Below are 6,150 nucleotides of genomic sequence, written 5' to 3' on the forward strand. Positions count from 1 at the left end.
TGGTGGAAAGAAAACATAGTTTACATTTACATAATGAGAGTTGCGTGTTGTTGCATTAAAAACTAGAAGAAACATGGGACGAACATGTTGGCTCCAAAGAAATTGATGCTATTTGACAACCAGTGGTGGAGTACATTCATTCAGCTACCGTACATAAGTACAAATATGAGGGTTTTTACATTGCTTGAGTACTTCCATTTTATTCTAATGTATACGTCAGATTAAATACCTGTAGTTATTGGTTACTTCTCAGAATTTTACATGAAAAAGCAAATGATAGTGTGAAAAGAGCAGTGTGTAGCTGGGGCTCTTTGACATATTCCAGATGTCCATGAGCTGTTAATAAAGAGGGCTTTCCCCTCTAAATCGTTGAGATGGTTTCATCAAATGGTCAAATTATCCAACATTTCATGCACATAAAAAAGATCAAAAATCACATTCAAATCTGTGTAGAAGAACTTTGTTTATTCCTCTGTCCTGTGGCGTTAATCATATAAAGATCCCAACCCCATTCTGGGAATACTGGACTGAACTACCTAACTGCATATTAAGTAGTTAAAAGTAGGTCCACCTTAAACAGCTACAACAGTAAAATACTGCTTACACAGTTATGCAGTAGCACCATTAATGATCTCAGTAACAAAAACAAGCACTTAAACTCAAAAATGTGTTTTATTGTTCCTACTTCCACTGGATGCAGCTCACTGTGCAGTATGATGTCTGTGTAGAGTTTGACATTAGAAAAAAGTCTTCACATTCATCTTCTGAAGGAGGAACATTTCTCTGTGCTCACTGAAAATCTAAGTTCTCAGTGTGATTTGTTACATCATAACTAGCTTTGAGTCAATCATGGTCCAGAGTGAAACTTACACAAGTGTGATGTGGAAACTTGAAACATCCAGCGCACATGGACATTACAGTGAAGTAGGAAATATTGTTTCTAGCAGTTAAAAGACCAATGTGTAAAATGTAGTGGCATCTAATGGAACAGACTTGACAGAAGTGGAATATAATATTCATAAATATGTTTTAATTAGCGTATAATCGCTGAAAATAAGAATCATGTATCATTACCTTAGAGTGAGCCCTTTCTATTTACATAAGGAGTGTGTCCCCTCCCATAAAGGCCATAATGGTGCACAGACATGTTTGTTCATAGCCCAGAACAGACAAACCAAACAGTGGCCTACACTCTTGGAAATGGAGGGTGAAGTTGGTTGGCAGGAAGAGAGGGGTTGGGGGGGCAGTCAGGAAGTACTAAATTATTTATTATTACTGCTAGATGACACTAAACTGTGCACACTAGTCCTTTAAAGAACTGAAAATATTTAAGTATTCATAGATTCTCAACTTTGAGAAGTGTAGACGTCAGGTTAAGAATTTGTAACTATTAAACTTTCATGAAAAAAAATATCAGACACAATTTGTAATTCCAAGCAGTGGATTTTATATGTCTTAAAAGATGTCTGAAGGCTCTAAATACTGATACTGACAGTACAAAGCTGCACTGAAGTGGTTCAACTTCTGTGACAAACTTCTTCCATCCAAACTGTCTCCCTGTGTGAGGCTGAAAACTTATGTCTCGGCTGTGGGTGTAAATTGGAAATTCTAACAGCGTAAAAACTCAGTTTGTCTTTATTTATTGTTCCGCAGCTGCTGGTCTGGGAACAGACATAATTGCAATAGCAAACTTTAAGAAAAGATAAACAGTGGGAAACAACCAAAAGGACAGTAATCACATATAACAACTGCCATTCATTCAAAGTTGCTCACAGATGTGACAGATTGGTATGTTTGAAGAATTACTGATGCAGAAGGATTACAAACGAGCTGGAGGAAATGGGTTTAGGCAAATTTCAATCTTGCACGCCCACTTTATTTCCTCTCATTGCAATGCAGACGTCTTACTGATTACATATGCCTTTTAATGATTTCCAAGTGAATATACACGCTCTAAAGACTGTGATACTGTACATGTCTCTTCAGTTATGACTTAAAAATGTTGCAGACATTTTTGAGAGTCTGAGCTTAAAAAGATTTAAGGCCGATTAGACCAACACTCTAATGATTTGTTATTTATGTAAAAACCTTTCTCCTTTGTAGGAAAAGATCAAACCCCTTCTGATCCGATTACTGTTTGCACATTCACAGCTTGCCAATTTAATCATACAAGAGTTTTATACTTAAGCCACATGCCCTCTTTTCCCATGGGTGCAGTGCCAGAGGAGGGATCTCTCTCTCATCCTCGTGTTCGCAAAGCTGGAGGAAGCTGATCGACCATATTTGTCACTGAATTAATGGTTAAAGCTACCAATCAAAACGGCCTTGATTGTTATATTTCATACAAAATATGATTTGAAACTTCTGCACAGATTTATTGGAAACATTTTAAGAGTCAACAGAGAGAGAGAGAGAGGAAAGTGGGCGCAGATGACTGATGTCTGTTTGAACATGAGATTTAGACACATAAAAGACTTCAGCTTTTCCCACTATACATCTCTGGAAGGCAAAGCTGTGATTATGGTTTGTGGTGGGGATGTTTGCTCCGAGCAATTTGTCTCCCATGGAAGGCTTTGGTGATGGATCTTTGGCTATGTGCTCGCCAGGGTTCAGCCTGCATGTGCCTCTGGGGGCTGATAGTGATGATATTTTACACTGATGATTAGCAAAAGGGTCTTTTGCTTGGACATTGCTCTGAAACCACATTTATATCCCAATCAGTGGTGGAGGGAGTATTCAGATCCTTTACTTTGGTAAAAGTTGCAATACCACAGTGTGAAAATAGTCATACCTTTAAGTAAAAGAACACAAGTACTACCAGAAAAATGAAATTTCAGCATAAAAATACTTTTACACTGATATTTAGCACTTATTTTTTTGCTAAATCTTTACATTTTTTAACATAGAAGTATCAATATTTTAATTTAGAGATTTGGTTTCTTCTTCTGCCTCAAACTGCATCAAGGTTCATTTTCAATATTAAAATACTGTACATTCAAATCTAATGAAACAATCAGTTAGGTGCTAAAATAGAACACAGTATATACAAATTGCACTAAAGAAAGAAGAAATTAGCAAAGCCAAGTAAAAAAGGAATATACAGCTTTATAATACCAGTCAATACTTTGAACCCATTAAAATGAATGGGAACGTGGTCTCAGACTTTAGGCTATATATATATTCAAATATGTATGTTATGTGCATAACTTAAACATGATATTATGATAGCAGATATGACACATATTTAAATATGTCAGTATCATAACTGAAACATAAATCTGGTGTAAAATGCAAAATTCTCTTAGTGGTGAAATAGTTCAGTAGCGCTGTTTTGCATATGTCCGGTGTGGTGACAGGTGAGAGATTAAAAGAACACAAACATCCAACGGCAGGCGTCCACCGCTGCTGCACCACCTGCCTGTCATTGGCCTATGGTGAAATATGGCTGGAGGCTGTTGCTGTGGCTGATTATCCACCAGCGATAAAGAATCCAGTATCCAAAATATCTATCATGGTCTGTTTACTAAACATAAACGTCCCACATGACTTGTGCCTGTCTCTGTTTAGAGAAATGCAGCTTCTCTGAGCACTTTTTTCACCTCAGGGAGAAGGCAAATAAAAAAAACATGTGAGTGTCTTGCTTGTCACCCACGTAATGACCCGCTTGCTGAAGCTGGAAGCTGACATCAAGCAGCTGAGTTTTATGTGTTCAGTCTGGTTCTCAACCAGAGTTTAACTTTTAATCTTAAAATCCCACAACTGAATATTCTGTATATCATGCTGTCATTTAAACTAAATTTGTTTGTGGAAAGGCCACAAAATAGTGGAAGCACAGTCTCATGAGTATCATGTGATGGCTGATTCACCCTTCAAACTTGTTTAATGGTGATACGATTGCAACCGTTTTAATTTACATATAGACAAATTCACTAAAACAAGTCCTAACAATGACTTCCTGTGGAGTGACAGGAACCATTGCAAGTTTGTTAACAGTTTTGTACCCCACTGATTGAAACACAAACACCTGGGTGTGCTTTCTTGCACCTCCCATCACAGCGCTGAGCAGAATACGTGCATTTCACAACTCTGTAAAGCCTTTTAGTGCCTTTTACACGCTTGACTCAAAACACAAAACAGTGGCCTTAACTGTCAGTAAAAATGGAAAACCCCAGAGAAAGAGGCGAGGAGGTGTTGGGAGTTTGAGTAGAAATGAACTCTGATCTGGTGAAGTGTGTGCGGCTGCCACAGAGGAACATTCCTCAGAGTGCATGGGGATTACAGAGACGGTGGCCACTTGCACATTGTCTTCATGACTTTCCTTTGCTATATCAGTCACTCTCCAATTAACAGCCCGCATTGTCTGCAGGATTAGGAGCGGCGGGACAATTCCCATTGGCTCCACTGAGAGATCTCACAGCAACTGGCACAGGCTTTAATCCTGCTCAACATGTGCTCCAAAGGGCTGCCGAAGTGGGAGTAGACTAGTATAATCCAGGTATCACGTATCCCTGCTGTAGAGGGACTTGAACTTTGTAGAAAGCAGCACTTGAGTGGAGGATTTGTGGAATTTGGAGGCAGACCAGCGTGTCTGGCTCAAGCTGACCTGGACCTTTTGTGTTTGTGTGTGTGTCTGTTGGAAGATGCACTGCAGGAAATGATCTTGTATTGTTTTTCAAAAATGAACTGAAATCATCCCCTCAGTCGCTATAATAACTTTTATATTTTAAGAAAAACATTCAGGCTTTTGCCATAAATAGTCACCATTACAGATTTTTTGGCTGTATTTGATAGTGAAAGTGGAAATACAGATAGGAAACCAGTAAATGAGACAGAGAGGAGTTTGACATGCAACACGGGGTTATATATGATTTAAGTACCAGACTAGCAGACCAAAATGATTGATTATTTTACTGATTTTAATATTTTTTAAAATCCTTTTTTCATCTCATATCAATCTCACCTTTCATTGAGATTGATCAACTTTTGAACTATTTCACTTTCACATTATGAAATTATGACACATTATGAAACTTATTAATGCTGAGTTACATGAAATGACAAATAAATTTTAGTAGCAACAAGTTTTCCTGAATGTGTTTGACTTATTCAGTGTCGGTTTCACTGATATGAATTTCATTTATTGGGTGATATTCCTCATCCTCATGCTGGTTGTTTGGAGAAAAAGGTACAAAATATATTCTTGAATCATATCTCTGCGTTGCTGTTGGTGATATCAATGATCAGATTACTGTCTGTCTTATTTACACAGCAGCATAAAATGAACAATAAAGACATTTTGCATTTAAGCACAGATGCAAATTTTGCATCCGTGCTTAAATACAAATCAGAATGCAAATGAAGGCAGTCATGTCTAATTAACCTTGACTTTTTTGGGTCTTTGTGAAGACAGATAAAACGCTGAGGTTGTCCTTGTAAAGTTTAACCAAAACCACTTAAAAAGGTTGTGTCTGAATGCAATAACCTTGACTGTGTCCCTTGTGTAAATTGTGTTTTTGAGTGTTTGTTGTAACTTTGGTAACAAGGCAACATTTAACGTCCTGGCTGTGAGCTGAGATAATGTGGTTAAATGTCTGATGTGGTTCAGTTGGAGCTGGTGGTGAACCACTGGATCATGACGAAGACTTTTCAGATGACTTTAAAAGAACAGGAAGGAAAGGGAAATGCTTGAGAAAGTCATGAAGCATCACAGTGAACAGGAGGATCTCTGTGTGGACTAAAAAAGAAATAGAGAAAGGTGAGGACAGGGATTACCGGACAGCTCCATAAATCCCTCATTGGATACGTGCTCCCTCTGACTGGTCCGGGTGACACGTACAAAGAAGGAGGTGAGGTGTGAATAACATGAGCACCGACTCCCAGGACACAGCTGCCTCCCTCTGAGCACTGCCACAATAGAGACAAGCAAGGCTCACTGTCTCCTTGACCGCCTCTCCCTCATGGGCACGTCAGCAACAAAGAAGCAGGGTTCCCTCCAGAAGAGGGGCAACAAAAGGCGCTCACGTCCTGCGTTTGCATTCATTCTTCACTTTGCCTCATCTATGGTGTGATGACAAGGTGCACATGTTGACAAATGAGTGGTAAAAGTGAACACTGTGAGCAGAGAAGAAGAAAGAGATCCGTGTGCTTATA

Source organism: Scomber japonicus, chromosome 18, assembly GCF_027409825.1.
Source record: "Scomber japonicus isolate fScoJap1 chromosome 18, fScoJap1.pri, whole genome shotgun sequence".
In the NCBI taxonomy this organism is placed as follows: Eukaryota; Metazoa; Chordata; class Actinopteri; order Scombriformes; family Scombridae; genus Scomber; species Scomber japonicus.